At 37.1% G+C, this 17,196-nt stretch overlaps 1 protein-coding gene across 1 annotated transcript in view; it reads right to left on the reverse strand.

Moving 5' to 3' along the window:
- LOC115759177 (chaoptin) overlaps positions 1-16,693 on the reverse strand; it is a 57,510-nt gene extending 40,817 nt beyond the window's left edge. The window contains exon 1 of the mRNA XM_030700051.1: positions 16,631-16,693. The gene's annotated coding sequence lies outside the window, so the exon portion shown is untranslated. The remainder of the gene's footprint in view (positions 1-16,630) is intronic.
- Positions 16,694-17,196: the final 503 nt, after the last annotated feature.

A 17,196-nucleotide genomic window follows, 5' to 3' on the forward strand; every position in this document is an offset into this window, starting at 1 on the left:
CAAAAAACCTGCAACAACAAACACAATTGCAACTGTCACCCATAGACACACACACACACACACACACAAACTCATACACAGAAACGCGCACATACACTACTTTATAGGGTAGTCTTTCGTATGTATTTGGCAACAATTTATAAGGGCAATACGTGCAGGGCATATGCCGGCGAGACTTCCTGTCGAGAACAAGCGATGACTGCAACGACTTCAACTACAACTAGGACGAGCTGGAGGATGTGCATGAAAGGGGTCTTGGGAGAGTGGGGGGTATAAAGTATAAGGTTGAGGACAACTATGCGAGGTCCACGCGTGTGCATACCAATTGCAATGTTGGCAAACATTTTAAAAAGCCAAAACGGAACTCGCAACTGGTAGCTACAAATGCAACTTATGCGGGGAACCTGTCCTGCAACTGCAGCAAAGAAATTGACAAGAAATTCAGCAGGTCAAGTGAGGTATGCACGAGTCAACAAATACTCAAAAAAGATTTGACTCGAGAGTAAGATTTAAATTATATATAACTATATATAAATCAGATTATTACTTTAATTAGTTATTAGAAATATATAAATTAGGCACAGATTCTACATATAATTTGTAGGTAAATAATAAAATAAATTAATAAATTATAAATAAAAGAAAATAAATTAAATATATATACCTATGACCATTTCTCACGAAGACTTACTTTCGGTAGAGTATCTTAAATAGGTAAAAATGATATTTATAATATGTAGGTAAGAAAGATTACTTAAATATATATATATACCATATCTAAAGATAATTTATTAATATTTACTTTAAATAATAAGCGTCCATAACTTTCACTTTTGTAATTGTAATAATCAACATATATTAAAAGTGAATGTTTACAATGTTATTATTTTTATATGACCTATTTATTATTAATTTTTAAAATTTGTTTATTGTCTTAGATTCTATTTTTTTATTTTGCAATATCAATTAATATAGGAAATATATATTAAGAAGGTCTTCAATATCATTCTACCTATTTATTTACTTTCAATATCTGATGGTTCGCATATTAAAAATATTTAAAATTGAAAAATCTATTAAATTTAGAAAATAAATATATAAAATCGGTGTATTGTCTTAGATACCATCTTCAGATATGCTCTAGCTTATCATACCCACTTATCAGCAACCTACTTTTTACAGGGTATGGCACAGGAACAGGCAAAGGCAAGTTCCTGAAATTGCTCGCACTGCGTTGGCATGTGGCGCTGCTGCCGGTTCTTGTTGCTGCTGCTTTTACACAATTCGATAATAAATATTACAAGCTAGACAACAACAGCAACAACAATAACAAAAAAGAAAATAAGAAAAAGAAAATTCGACATCTGAACAAAAAAGAAAAACAACACGAAAACGAAAAGTTGAGCGCAAGAAAAGAGCGAAAACAAATTAAATTCGGTTTGCCGTTTGTCGTTTTCTTATTATTTTCTTTGTTGCTTCAGCTTTTCACAAAAATTTCAAGCAATTATGAGGCGTGGCAGGGGGCATGGGCACCCCAGCCGGGGGCAACAATTTGCATAAGTTGGCAAGCTGGTTGCTGCAGAAGACTGGAAAGAGGGGGCAGTAGCGCAGGGAGCAAGCGTCGCATTGATTACAAGCGTGAAAATGTATTTCGAATATGCGACGATGAGCGCAGAACCACAGGAAATACGTCAGGAAAATCGACAAGAAAAAAAAAACAAAGAAGTAAAAAAAGAAAAGTCTCATTGTCAGGCAACGCCGCAGGGCACGCTAGGATTTTTGGTTGTGGCCTAGTCCAAATTAAAGCAAATCCCCAGCTTGTTGTGCGCTCTTACAAAAGAAAATACCCACTGTGATTTAATAAAAGGGGTTGACTGCATTTTATTTCAAGTAAAATCAAATTTCAAATTTCAAACCAAAGGGCAGAGTTAACTTTCAAAAACCAGATAAAGCACATGTCAGAAGAAAAATGGGTATACAGTAAAATAGAAAATAATTAAAATCAAAGCGATGGAGAACTTTATCATTTGTTATGCAAGAAATGTAAAATCAAATTTGAATCCAAGAGACAGAGTTGACATTCAAATTTGTGAAATTACAAGAAACCAACCAGATTGAGTGCATGTGAGGAAAGTCAAGAAGGATGTACTAACAAAAATACAAAGAGAATAATATACAATCCCTTCTTTTAGATTGTAATTATTTTATATCTTAATAACAATGCTAAAGACAGGAGTCTCTATTTACTTTTTTCTTTGTATCATCTACAGCTGATATTATTTTATTAACTTTCAAATTTGTGATATGTAAAATTTATTTATTATTAAATACAAATTGTGTTCAGAATTAAATTAAATATTTAATTTCATGTCTTTTAGATTGTAATTAATAAATAATCATAATAAAAATAATCTCAAAGACAGAAATGTATTAACTCTATTTTTTTCTCTACTCCATTTTTATATAACTACCTTATTATATTATTTTCATATTACATACTTTTGAATAAAAGTCGGGTCGAGTGATTTTCAGGAAATTAAAAATGTGTAATTTTCTTTTTAATTTCTTTTACCTTTTACGAGAAGCAAAATTTCAAAATGCCTTGAAATTCCCTGCGTAGAGCTTCACTTCTTAATAGAATAATTTTATAGATTTTATATTTAATACATTTTGAATGTTAGCTTTAAAGCTTCTAAATATTCTTTTTAATAGAAATTCACAATCTGTGTGTGCACAACATTTTATTCATTTTCATATCGAACATAAGATGCTACAAAAAACGCTTTCGATAGGGGAATAATTTTGAAATGCCAAAGATTTCTGTGCATAGAGCTTTACCAGCCATAAAAAATCTCTATAATATTAATGGAATTGTTTGTTTTTAAGTTTGGAGTAAAGTAAAGAAAATGTTGTTAATGGAGAGATTTAAAGTACTTAGTAAGCACGCATTATTTGTATAATATTAATAGAATACATGTCTTTTTTAATTTTCAATAATGTTCTTGAACTTTAAGTCAATATATTTTAAATGCTAATTTGTAAAAAATATAAAACTTAAAAAAAAATATGCAATTTGTAGAATATTATGAAGTTTTGAACAAATTTCGAAAATATTTAAAATATAAGAGCTTGTAAAGGTCCTTCATATATATCTGAATCTCTATATATAAAACTGTTTGTCCTGACTGACTGGCAGGGTAAATGGCTTTTCACTTTAGGGGCTTTTCACTTCAGGGAGAATGGCTTTTCACTTTAGTCTTTTATATATCATGACTGATTAATGTAAATAATATGATAGTCAATAGTCCCTTTAACTGTCATTAAAAAGTTTTCATTTTGTTAAATTCTCCTAAAAACAGCATATACTACACAAAACTGCTGTCAAATAATTGGCATGGAATTTGATATTAAAATATTATTACATTTTAGCCCGAAACTAGGACAAGCCCTAATGCAAGTAATTTTCATTTTGTTTTCAATCATGTTAATTACAGCGATTTAGAAGTGTATTTACGATTCGGCTTTATACAAAAGTATCCTTCATTTTTGGCACTTTTTTATATTATATTATTTTCCCCTGTTATTGTTGTTGTTGTTGGAGTCGTATGTATTTGCAGTCGTCTTGAAAAATGTACTTTTTATGCTTCATTACGTCGCGACTTCCTGTTGTCAGTTTTTCTTTACATTTCGTTTAACATTTGTCACTTTTATAGCTGCATGTGTGTGAATGTGTGTGTGTGTGTGTGTGTGTGCGTGTGTGTGTGTGTGTGTATAAATGGTTCCATGTGTTTGTGTAGGATATATGGGCCTGTCTGCATATTTGTACATATGCCTCGCAGCTGCCCATCTTAATTTTGGCTTGTATTTTTTTGTTGCTGTTGTTGCTTCTGTTATTGTTGCTATTGTTGTTATTGTTGTTGCTGTTTTTTTTTTGCTATTTATTTTTGCTAGCATTTCATCAACAGCTGCTGCTGCCAGCCCCTGAACACATTGCCCAGCCTCTTTACAACTTGATTTAAGGTTCAGTTGATATGTCGCCATTTCGCTTCGCTCCTGTCTTTATATCTCTCCCTGTCTGCCTGTCTGTTTGTCTGTCTGCCTGTCTGTCTGCCCCGTCTCCTGAACAAATGTCATGTTCAAATTGTAGACTGAACTTTTGACTTTTGACAACGTCGCCGGCTTGATAGATAGACTGGATAATGTGTAGAGTCAAGGTCGACAGACATTCGCCCCAAATGCGCTGCCAAAGCAGCTCAATCATGATTTGGTTCAACTATCATTTTGGATTATGCCGCCAGTTTCTTAATTTGATTGAAATGGCAACCTTTCTCAAGTCAATCCTGATTGAATTCTGTGGCAGTCTTCATTGTTAAATTTCACTTTATATGTGGTTCAAAACTGATTGATGACATTGGCAAATTTTAACTCTATTTAAGTGTTCGAAAATTAAATTTAGCTGAGCTAAACGTCAATCTAAATTTATAACATATCAGCTATTTAGTCTTAGTTTAAAAGTAATATGTTGTCTGTTTAATAAATTTTGTAAACTATTTTATTATGTTGCCTATAATTACATTCTGTACTATAAATTATCTTGTTGAGGAGCTTAATTTATTTTCTCATGTTTTGTGTTTATTTACGTTAGTTTAATTAGCTTAACTTTAAAATTTAGTTTAATTACTGACAGATATATTTTTTTGTAGCTCAAATGTCAACTCTCCAGCTCTTATAAAGCCAACAAACAGTCGGACGAACAGTCAGGCAGACTTTGCCCAAGCACATACATGGCATCTAATTTTAAACTTGTTTATTTTAAGTTATTAAATCCCGATTTTCATCAATGTCTCAGCTAATAATACGCTCCAAAAACTTGAGTTGCTTCATCTCAATAGATTAAACACAAACCTGTTGTTCGATTGCCTGAAAAAAAATTGCATAGCACAGACCAACAAACAATTGGGCTTAGATTTGTGTGTTGCTAAGGGTCGGCCATTAGGCACTCTCGGATCTATCATCAGTTAAATGGAACAGGGCTGGGCGGGGGTATAAAGGCAGCCGCTCAGCATTGGGCTGGAATCACATTAGCGTGTTAAACTACTTAGCACACATACACAAAAGCAATGAACCTGAACGTGAACGTGAACCTGAACCAGAACCAGAACTAGAATCTTAAGACCCCGACCCCCTAACCGAAACCTAAACATGGCAGCTTATGGGCGCAGCATTTGTGCCATGATGTGGGCGTGCCTCAGTTCGCCTGATTGAATTAATCAGCTTCATTATTTTCGTGCTATTTGGCTTTAATGTATTTGCGAGCATGTTTCAATTAGGACACGAGCTGGCAAACAAAAGCCCAACATAAATTCCAAGACGCCGAATGCCTAATATATATATGTATATATGTATATGTACATATATACGCATTAAAGAAGAGCTCAAAGTGTGTCTTGGACTTGGCAATTTATGTGGCTACGTGCAAGGCATTTGCCCAAAATCAGAGACACAAGCACACACACACACACGTGCGCACAAACACACACAAATGCAGACAGACAGGAGCTGTGTGCATTTCCTTAAGTGTGCAGTGGCATTTGCGGCATGCATATTTAATGTTGATCATGAAGCGAGCCATTATTGAAATTGATTCACAATAAAAACACAGACAAATTACCCAAAACTTCACCTGAGTTCAAATAAATAAATATTTGCATGTGTATGTCTCTCCCTCCTGTGCGTGTGTGTGTGTGTGTTTGTATTTGTGTGCGCAGCACACATATTTGACTGTTTAATCAAAGTCCTGAAAATGTTTTCATTTCATATCCTATTTTGGAAACCAATAAATGTTATCGACGCTGATTAATGAAATTTTCTTAATCTTAACCTGATCTGCGTATGCGTATGATGATATAAAAGAAGAGATATGCATGAAATATATTTTTAATTAAATTTATTTATATATTTAGTTTATTTTTATTATTATTAATTTTTATTATAACTCCTTATTTTTATTTTAAATTTAATATATGGTATTGTGCTTGTCCAATTTGATATCAATATAAAAAGGCAAATACAATTTCTCCGGCGTGTGCGAACCTCTTTATTCATTTTCAATAGCTACAGGGTATTAATATGACAATTGATGCTGCTGATGATGATGATAACAAGATCATCATAATCAGCTGCCGCTACTGCTGTTGCTCCTTGTTGTTTTTATTGTTGTTCAAATTACGCAAGCAATCAATGCCAAAGTGCCGGCCCAGACAGGTGACAAAGCGCAGTTACAGATACACGCATTTGGGTATTGGATGGCTCACCGAAAGTATCTATAAGATGCGCACACAACAAAGCGGAAATCACAGATACACACACACACACTCACGTATATTATATTATTTTCAATAAGCAAGCGACATATTGATAACAAAAGCTTTGAAATACACACAGGCTCCGCGGACCCGCTCCTCTCCCCCCTCGTCGTGGACAGAAAATATTGAATATATATCCCAAACAGACACACAAAGGAGCTGAGCAGCTCGTAGCATAAAACATTTTGAAATTGTGAAAAAATTGTATGGCTCCGGCATTGTATTGAATTTTGTATTGTCCATGTGGGTGTGTTCGAGTGTGTGTGTGTGTGTGTGTGTGTGTGTGTGGTTGAAGTAGAAATCTCATTGAACATATGTTGATATGTCTAACGCTGCCGTGGGATTAGACTACGGTATGCACCAGAATTTCTATTATATGAAAAACGAGCAATAGACAAGGTACAAAGAGATTTACCGGGTGAGTCTGGGGGAGACCGGGAGAAAGCTGAGATGATGCCAAAATGATATGACTATGAATGCAATCCACTAACCACAAAAAACCATTTAAAACTGCCAGGCTAAAGTAGAAAAAAAAGAGGAAAATGCACACGAGGATGCAAATGAGAGCATGTTTTCGACAAAGTCAACGGCATCTCCAACTGCTGCCGCCTGCTTCTTGCTGCATCTTCGTTGCCACAAAACATTGGGTAAAACGTCGCTTTGTTGCACATGCCCCAAGCCTGCCCACAGTTTCCCACTCACACGCTTCTCCCATGGCCTCTGTGTGTGTATGTGTGTGCTGTGCTTCTGCTGCTGTCACCTAATCCCCTTTTTCAATAAGATTTAAATTTGCATTTGACACATATTGGACGACGACAACGCCAACGACAACGACAACAACAACAACGACAACAACGACGACAACGCAGCAAACAGCGATTGCGATTGCGAATGCGAATAAATATTGAAAACGGGCGAATAAAAATGCAACATTTGACAGGTCGAAGATTACCTGCCCTATAAAGAAAACATTCGCATTGTAACGGCACAAATTCCACCTGTCTCCAAGCTGTAAAATTAATTATTCACTATTTTTGTTTAAAGATTACAACTCTTTTCTTTCGTAAAACATAGGGAGTCCCCTTTAACATTTTTTGCACAATTGAAATTTTAACCATAAAAACATGTCTTTCGAATATTTTGAGCCAAACTCTTCTGTTGCTTAAGCTTTGGTATGAGAAACCCTCAAAATAATATAATATAAAATAATAAAAAAAGCACTTAATGTTAGGCTTTACTGGGAAAAAGCCCATTAAAATTATATCAAATTAGATAGATATCCATTTAAAAATGAATAAAATAAAATATTTATGTATAAATATTAAAACGTTCACATTAGTTTTATTTTTATTGATGCGAGGCTTAAATAATTAAAATAAGCACAGGTTTTTTTTTGACAAAATCAAAGGTTTTGTTAAATTAAAAATGAAAGAAATACAAAATGCGCAAGTCCAAAAATACTATTAACTTTGTACAAATAAAGATTCATTGTGGAAACCCCAAAAAGTTATTTAATTAAAATAGCGTTAGAATAACATAAAAAAAGCCAAAAATTCTTAACAGCAATAAGCAAAATGTGAAAAAAAAAAACATATTAAAAATAGGCACACTCTGTGAGGCTTCATTGTGCGAAAAACGAAAACTATTGTTAAATTGAAAAAAGAGTTGGAAATAAAAAAAAATCAAATATGTTTTATGATCTTAGGTTCCCAACTTTTAGGATACTCTTTTAGTTATACGAAGTAAAAGAACAGAAATAGAAGAGAAAGTTAAAAGAATAATAATTTATTAAAATGGGAAGATAGTTAAGATGGTATAAAAAACTACATACAAACATTCATATGTATCTGCACTAAAATTTATCAACTAAGTTAATTAAGCAACTTTTGAATAATATGAGTTCTTGGATAAAATTATGTGGGAATCTCAACTTGCATCAAATATTTAAGGAAGGACAACCTAGTTCGTAAAATGCTATTGAAATATTTTAATAATTTTACTAAAAATTAAATGCCTAATTTAATATAGATTAAAAATGATTTCAATTGTATTAAATAAATAAAGTAGATATTATCGAACAAAAATTCCAAACTACTTTTTATAGTACAATTATGGACTTAAGCTGGATAAAAATATAAAAAAAAATGTAATTAAATGACTTTAATAAAGTCAATGAAACCCTGGAGGTTACTAAAATATACTCGCCAAAAGATAAAAACTATACATTTTGTATATGAAATAATATCGAAAATATGTAAAAAGCCATAAAACCAGCGACAGGTCCCAAACATACCCTAAAAATGCAAGTGTATAGCAAAGCCATAAGTGGTCGTGCAATGCGTTGCAAAAGAAAGGTGAAATATGTGAGTGGGCGAGTGGGCGGGTGAGTGGCAAAATGGAGAGGGTTATATGTAGAGAGCTGCATAACTATCTAGGCAGCTAGCAAGCGTCAGGTGAAAAACGTGGCGTAAAAGAAAATGCGCGTTATTAGCATAGCTGGGGTAAAGCGCTTCAATTGGGTTTGCTTTGGTTAGTTGGTCGCTGGGTCTGCAGTTGGGCTTGGTAGCCGGGGTAGCCGGGTAGTTGGAGGGATATGCTGACAGGTCGGTTGGCTGGTAGCTCGGTTTAGTTGCTGGCTCTGGCTGACATGTTATGTGATTTGATTTGGTTTGGTTTCACTCGATGCCAAAGACAGAGACCATTGCAATGGGGTAAGTACGTTTTGGTACGGAAACCTCATTAGCTGGCATTCCATAAGTCAGCGTGTGCAAATGGACATGACAGACAAATGCTAGCTGTTCCAAATAACTGACAATACCTCTAACACTTTGCGAAGGGCGACGGCATTGAGCCAGTAAACTAAAGCATGCAAGAAGATTTCTTGGTTACATTCAAGAAATTCATAATCTATTTTTTGCTTTAGCTGCGCTTTGAAGCTCTTAGAAACTTAAGAGCTGCCGCAATAAATTGCCTTGGAAATTATCTGGCAAGAAGTTAATTGCTTGTCCTTAGCTAAATTGAAGTTTTTCAGTTTGTATTTTAAAACAATTCCATAAATTCTTTGATTAATTACATAAAGCATAAAGTTAAGATATGGAGTTAAATGAGAAAAATGTTTCTTTTTATACAACTTAAGATTAATTACACAAAATGGCTCTGGAATTCGATTTTGAAAAAACATCTTTGAATTATCTCCACTTGTATGTTCTAAGCAAAGCGAAACCTTTCCCCCTTGAACACAAGTCCTACGTGTAACTCAATTTTTTCTACAAATCCAAATTAAAACTGATATAACTTAACTTCTATTCTTTTGATACCACATTTCCCCGTTCCACCTACTCTTCACATTCCTCATGTCATCGCTCACATGTTTCTAAAGACTTGTAAGTAATTTTCCCATTTTGTCATTGTCTGCTTGCATTTTGTGTCATTTCCTTTTGCACTCTCAACTTTCTCAGATCAATCACACACCGCGCGCGCTCCCTCCTGCAGATGTACATCATTTATGCCAAGCTCTTTGACTAACAGATTTTCCATCATTTTTTTTGCAACATAATTTAGCCGGCTTTTTTTTTTGTGACCCTCTAATTGTGTCTCGTGTAACATTCAATTGGGTTTTCATTCTGCAGCGATAGCTTCTCAACTTTCTAAAGCTTTCGTGCTGACTCTTTTATCTGATGTGTAACTCGTGTATTTCTCCAACATATTCGTAGCTGCTATTGTGTTTCATGTATCCTACTTGGCTCGCTTCATTAAAAAGTAAGTCCTTTTAAATTGGCCTCCGCATCAATTGGAATTCATAGAACGCAACGGACTCTCTACTATATGTGTGTGTTTTCCTTTTTGTTAGCTTTATTTTTTGTGTGTCTTATACTCTGTGTATTTTCAGAAAAGTTTTTAAAAGGGGTATAATAAAGTTAACAGGCAGAAGAGGACGGCTGTATACAATATTATATATATATTCCAACGAACAGAGTTTATATCTATCGGTCCATCTGTTCATCTCATTGCCTACTGTACCCATTGATCACAAAGATTATATGAGTTGTGTTAATAAGGTTTCTTTCAGTTATTAATAACTTTCTCCGTCTATTTAACTTCTGTAAAGTCGATAAATTTCGATAAGCAGCATCAGTTTTTTAGGTAGATCTAGAAGATAAAGTGTGCAACTAAAGAGGGTGTCTAAGAGTCATGCACTCTTAACCAAAACTCACTAACTGTATGTTCTTCGCGTTTGCTCTGAAATCTGCACAAGCACATTTTTTAATCTTGTTTTATACCCCCTAGATATGGTATAAGGGTTTTGTGCATATGTATTTAGCAGGCAGACTGAAGCCTCTGTTTGCAAATTGGGTTTATTGGAGCTCATCAGAACAAAAGACAACAAATATTTCACTTGTTTAACTCAAGCCGCAAGCAGTTTCTCTTAAAATTGAAAAAAAGCTAACGAACTATAGCCTCAAGGTGTGGAATATACAGAAAGATCGGACTCCGAAGTTAGAATACTAGAAGACTGCATTTACCAAGAAGTAAGAACTTCTAAGAAAACGCACGGTTTAGGGTATCTCCTAGTCGAAACGCTCTTATTTTTCTTCTACCTTTTTTTTTTTGCTTTGCGCGTGTGCCTTTCAATTTGCCGACTGCGTGCCCAGTTAATAGAACATAACTCGGCGGGCTGCGAGGCCGCTTTTCCAGCTGTTTGGCTGGCAAATATTTAAGACCAAATTGGCTTCTGGCCAACGAGCCGTTGGGGCGTTGCGAGGGAATTGTCAAAGGGTACGCAATGTGCCGCGCTCTCAGCAGCCCCTCCCCCCACCCCCTTTAAGGCAGCTCTGTTTGTCATCCATGTCTGGCGGGCAATTTCCATAAAGGACAAGAGGCTGGCACGAGGCGCCGTCAAATATGTTAAATAACAAACTATTTTGCATTTTTATTTTTTATCTGCCCTGCTCAGAGCCCCCCTCTCTCCCCCCCATCCATTTCTCACTTTCTACATTTCTTTGTATTCGTATCAATGGCCAAGCGCTGGGCATTAGGCAAATGTGAATGCGAATGTGAATGCGAATGTGAATGTGAATGCGGCTGTGAATGTGGCTCATTCGAGCGTTTCGAATTCCTTGACGCAAATTTGTGCGGCTTGCGCTTGCCACATGAGCAGCGTCTGCTCAAGCCCCCCCCTCTATCCCTACCTCCCTCAGACCCCTTTAGCCCCTCCCGCCGGCATCCCCTCGGTGTTTTGCGTTTTTGTTTGCACAGCCATGTCAATTTAAATCTATGTCAAAACACACGGCTTAGTTGAGGTTTATTTATGTCGGTCTGACTCCGACTCCGACTCCGATTCCGATTCCCGGTCTGGCTATGGCTATGGCTCTGCCACGCCCACTGCTCGTTTTGGGTCCGCCATGGTAACCCCAACCCCGCAAACGCTCTTAACCGTATTCAATAAAAATGCAAACGCTCTTTATTTGCCTTTTCCGACGTCACGTAAATGGATCTTTTGCACTATCTGGATAATATTCGATTTCCACAAATTTGTGAAATTGGTTTGGCAAACGGTTAAGTGCGGTGTTTACCGTCCGTTCCACCCATTCCATTCCAACCCAAATACCATTCCGCCCCTGTGATGAAATTCTAATTTAGCACTCGCCTCTTTTATTTATTTAGTTAGAGCAGCAGACGGTAAGTTTTATACGCACACCAAATACCCTTCACATAATTGAAGATACATTGTGTTTTAGTAATATATATACTAATATTGTATCGTTAACATATATATTCTATGGTAAACGTTCTAGTTCTCGTTCTCGAAGAACTATTATTAAGAACTAATGGACTTTTATTAAGTGAAGAGAAACTCTGTATGCAAGGAATTTAAGACACACCATTTCTAAAGAGCGCTTACTAATGTTTGTCTAAGGGATGTTTAGCTAATTCGTTCTCGAAGAATTAATACTCAGTACAAAAAGTTTTTCCATCTCTCTATGGAAGGTTTATAATATTAAAAACCAAAAGGTTTTTATCAACTGAACAGAAAGTCTCGATGGAAGATATTTAATATAAAGATCTGATGATGTTTATTTTTACTTAAATGTCATTTGGATACATAAGAAGCATAAGATTTCTTATGATAGCTTTATAATACATGCCTATGGAACTATTAACTAGTTCGTTTGCGAAAATTTATTTCAACAAGATATAATTCTACGATAAATTAAAAAGGTAAAATCTACTGGCTAACGCACGACAGGATCATAGTTTAATCCGAGTAGTCTCAATGAAAGGTAATTGATATAAATGATAATATTTATTACCAAAAGAAAGAATTCGAATATCTTATAAGCATTAAAGTTAATAGTGCAAAACCCAACGATGGCAGCTATGGTATTATCTGGCCAATTATTGAATATGTTTTCATATACAATAAAACAAATAGTTTTGAGTGAAACAACTTAATTTTGTGAGGATGGCAGCTTAATGATATAGTGTTTCCATTGGTTTAACCTAAACAGCAGCATTTCTTCAAACATGTAATCATATTGCTTTTCAGACTGTCAGAGTTGACAACTCTCTTCATGCTCAAGCATATATCTTACTTATAATAGCCTCTGTCGGGCCATTATAACTGATTTGACGTGTATAAATGCCACAATCACAAATCGTTTCGTTTTTGGGTATGCCCCGAAAACGTCGAACTGCATTCATATGATTAACATCAATCAGGATGGGGTACGTGGTGCGGGGGTTGAGCTGCACTCGTACTCGTGCTTGTACTCGTACTCGTAATTAAAAATCAATCAGTGTGTGACATAAAGCTCAGTGCCGGACAGCAGATAGGCCGATAGGCATGCCATGGCTACTTACTCAAACGACCGCTAGATGGCGTGTGCTGTACGCTTCGATAGTTGGGTCATGGCCCTCGAATTTGAAATGATGGATTAAGTCCGATTCAGCTGAGAGTCTGGGCTGGCAGCGAATTTTGTTTATGCCCGTCTGGCAGAGCACCCAATTGAGTCACAGATTCATCAAAATCAAATGCCAAGAAAAATTGAGCTTAGCCTGGTTCGTATGAAGCTTCTATCAAATGATGTCAATCCACATAATGGTCTAACTGAGTTTTATTAAAAAGGAATCTATTGACCTATATTGGAATGCGTTATGTTTTTGGCTTTTACCGAAACTGATCTGGCAACTCTGCGAGTTAAGTTGGCTGCGCTAAAAATATTTCATTACAAAAACTAACCTCACAAAATAAACTGTTCAGCACTAACAACTTAATTTTCTGAAACAATCAATACTGTGCCTGGCAAAACAGAAGCAAAGAAAAAAAAGGTGAGACAAGTTCTGAATTCATATAACAGACTTCTTTCTGAATTTATATAGCATACTTTTTGGGGGTTGATGAAAGTTAATCAAAGTTGAATGTCTGTAATTTTATTAGGCTTCAAAACAAATACAGTTTTTCAACTAGCATCAGAAGCAATATTCAATAAATGATTACTGCCATGTACTTGAATTATTTGTGTGATAATTTTGTACATAATTTAAGCCGACTCTACCAATATGCTTAGCAATTGCAATCCTCAAGGATTACAATTAGGAAATTGCCTAGAAGCCCCACAGTCTGACATTTTCAGAGCGCGTCGGAGGCATTCAATCATTCGGTTTTGGCTTTGGCTAACGCCTACAACACACATCAAAGTCTGTGTTTATGCCCAGATTTGACAGACAGTTTTTCACGGAGCCTTGGTGCTTGTTGGTTGGCTGCCTCAAGGGCCCGACCGACAGCCGGCTGGTATTCATTTGTTTATGAAATGTTAATTAGCTGCAATAAACCTGACGAAACCAGAAATGGAATTCTTTACACAGAGTTAAGACAATGGCATGTCGGGCGCATGTTTTACCCAATATAATAGACACAAAACTCTGTTTATTATCATTTTCACGCCTGTCGGACCAGTAACCTTTTCCGTCTGACTCTCTTGGCCCCGATACGGTGACAGCGATTCAACCTTAATCATCGCATTGGGTTTTATTTGCGACATTGGAGACCCCAACGAAATAAAAAGAGTTGAAATTGTTTCCATACCCTTCTAGAGGGTTCCTGCATTTTCTTACGCAGCATGTAACAGCATTGTCGTCCATATTCCTGAACAATATCAAATCTGGAGCCATGTCCGACTGTCCTCAACTGATGGAAATTGGGATAGATTAGGATCGAGAGCCGAGTTTTATTATGATCAAAGTTTTTCCCTTTCAACATACTCTGACCAAACCTCTAGATATACATTTTCTTTTGAAATCGGTCTAAAATTTCATTGTGGCTGGAAATACCCAAATATTTTATTGTAGTTCGCCTTTTGCCTCTGAGGGTATTTAATCTATGGCCAACCCCAAAGATAACCTTCTTGGCTTGTCTTATTTTATTTTATGTCCTCATAGTTGGCACTCGCATTGTCCAGAGGCCAAAGCATAAACAGATCAATAAAACAAAAAACAAAGTTTTTTGGGGGAAAACTACTGTCAAGAGCAAAGAACATGCCCCAAAACGGAGCAACTGTCGCAGTTCCCATGCAAATTTCGCAAGCGCCCCTTGGTAACCCCAAGCCCCACCCCCTTGATTTCCCCAGTTCCCCTCATTACTGTGGCCATGTCTATTTGTTTGTACAAATAATGTGTAAGCAGGCATATTTTTGTCAACGAGCCTAATTTCAGTCAGAGATTTACGTGACAATGGCCCCCGGGCTAGGCTGAAACTGTGAGAATTCCGACAGCATTCTTTGGGAATTCCAACGGACGGGGGATAGGCTATAAGAAAAGCCAAAAAAAAAAAAAACCGAAAAGAAAAGGAATTGCCAACAACAGCTCGACACAAAAACAATTACAAAACAAGTTCCATCAAAGCGCTGCTGCTTTTTGTGGATTCCTCCTGCTGAGGGGGGCAGCGGGGCATGGGCTCCTCTTCGTCGTTTTGCGGCCAGTCAGACGGGCCATAAAAAGAAATATAACGGCAATGGCGTACAGGTAGGCCGTGAAGAAACATCATCAAACTGGGTTAGGTGGCGGGATGTGTTTGGGCCAGCTTGAGTAGTTGCAGCTGGATGGGGCTGTGGGCAGCACGGACAGGCACTCCTCCTCTATTGTTAACGCCAGGTACGTTTCACTTACGTTGTTTTTGTTTTCTTTTTTTCTTATGTGCACCTATGTTAACGCTGCGCCTCTGCAAGGTACTTGTTGTATCTGCTGCTCGGCTGTGGGTTATTGTATTCCTAACTTGAATGTATGACACATATTTCAGCTGCCAGTCCACAAATGCGTTCCACTTGCGATGCTAACCTACTTGACTCTTATATGTCAGCCAGCAATCAGTGGGCATATCAACTGATATCTGGCATATGTCAGGCATATGGGTATTACTTCAAACATAGATAGAGATTTCAGCTGGATATATACATATAAACCAACCCAAATGGCATGCATCGCACGTAACTCAAAGAGATATTAGCTGGGAAAATGTTTGTAAATTTTACAAATATTATTCAACTGTTCCTGTATCTCTTTCTATATCTCTCGGTCGGTTTGATATTTTTTATTGCATACCTTCTATAAATTTGCCCTAGCACAGGTCTGGGACTTTCAGTTTCAAGGAGCGCGTGCATTTTCTTATAATTTTCCATGTTCTTGGAAAATTCTATGCAACATACAACCGTTATAACGCAACGTTTCACCTATGCCGAACCTGGGTGGAAACGCAAACGTTATCCCGTTAACTTTTCCAAATATTTGCCCTGATCCTGTATAAGCACACGCAGGCTAAACAGTTCTATGTATGCGTGTCCCTTGTGATATGAGCATTTCGTTCATTTTTGTGCATCACAACCAAACCCCCGCCCCGCCCCCTCGCCCGGGCCAGTCGCACGTCCGCGTTCAACGCTTGTTTATTGGCTGACAAGTGCTGTGCGTCCGGCTACTATTGCGGAAATGAGCAAATGACTAATGACTGACCAAGAGTCAAACGCCTTCCTACACACACTGGACAAACAGACCCCCTTCCCCTCACCGGACCCACACTCACATCACAGTCGGTGGCCTGTAGAGTGCGACCAAGTCGCTTGCTGTGTGCATTGCGCTTCAATTAAAGAAACGCAGGAAATTGAACTTTTAGCAAAGAGCCATTTGGGCGGGAGTCGCTGAGGGGGTGGGGGGGCAGTTAGAGTGACAGCATCAATCGTTACGTTACGTTATGTTTATCGTTAAGTTTTACCTACTTGTCGTCTGGTTTGTGCTTAATGCAAGACGCGCGTATCCGTATCCAGTTGTTGCATACAGTACAAGTATTTAAGTATGGGCTGCTGTTACAGTTTTAAGAGCACTTCACTTTAGCACTTTACACTTGGAAACAAGCACACGCACACACGCACACGCACGCATACAATAATCACTCTGTGTGCCTTGAAATATCTTGTGCGATTTCTTTGTACCGTTACAACTGCAACGACACGTTTCACGTATTCACGCTAGCCGCATGCCGACGAATATGACGCGCGCGCCTACGTCCACGTCTACGTTTCAGGCTACCGCTACCACTGCCGCTGTTGTTGTCTCGCCAAATAACAAACGTGCACTGACACATCCGCACAACATTATGCGCATTTTATGGCCGACGACCTTCGCCATGGACTTCGTGCGCTTTTAGTACACCCACGAACCTAAAGACGAAGACGCAGCCGAACAACATACAATAAGAAAAACATTGGCCTAGGCGCGCAACAGAAGAACGGTAAACGTGCCAAAAATGCAATGAGGCGCATTTAAAGCGTGCGAGAGCGTACAA

The sequence above is a fragment of the Drosophila novamexicana genome, unplaced genomic scaffold (genome assembly GCF_003285875.2).
Source record: "Drosophila novamexicana strain 15010-1031.04,08,12 unplaced genomic scaffold, DnovRS2.1 tig00000193-arrow-pilon, whole genome shotgun sequence".
In the NCBI taxonomy this organism is placed as follows: Eukaryota; Metazoa; Arthropoda; class Insecta; order Diptera; family Drosophilidae; genus Drosophila; species Drosophila novamexicana.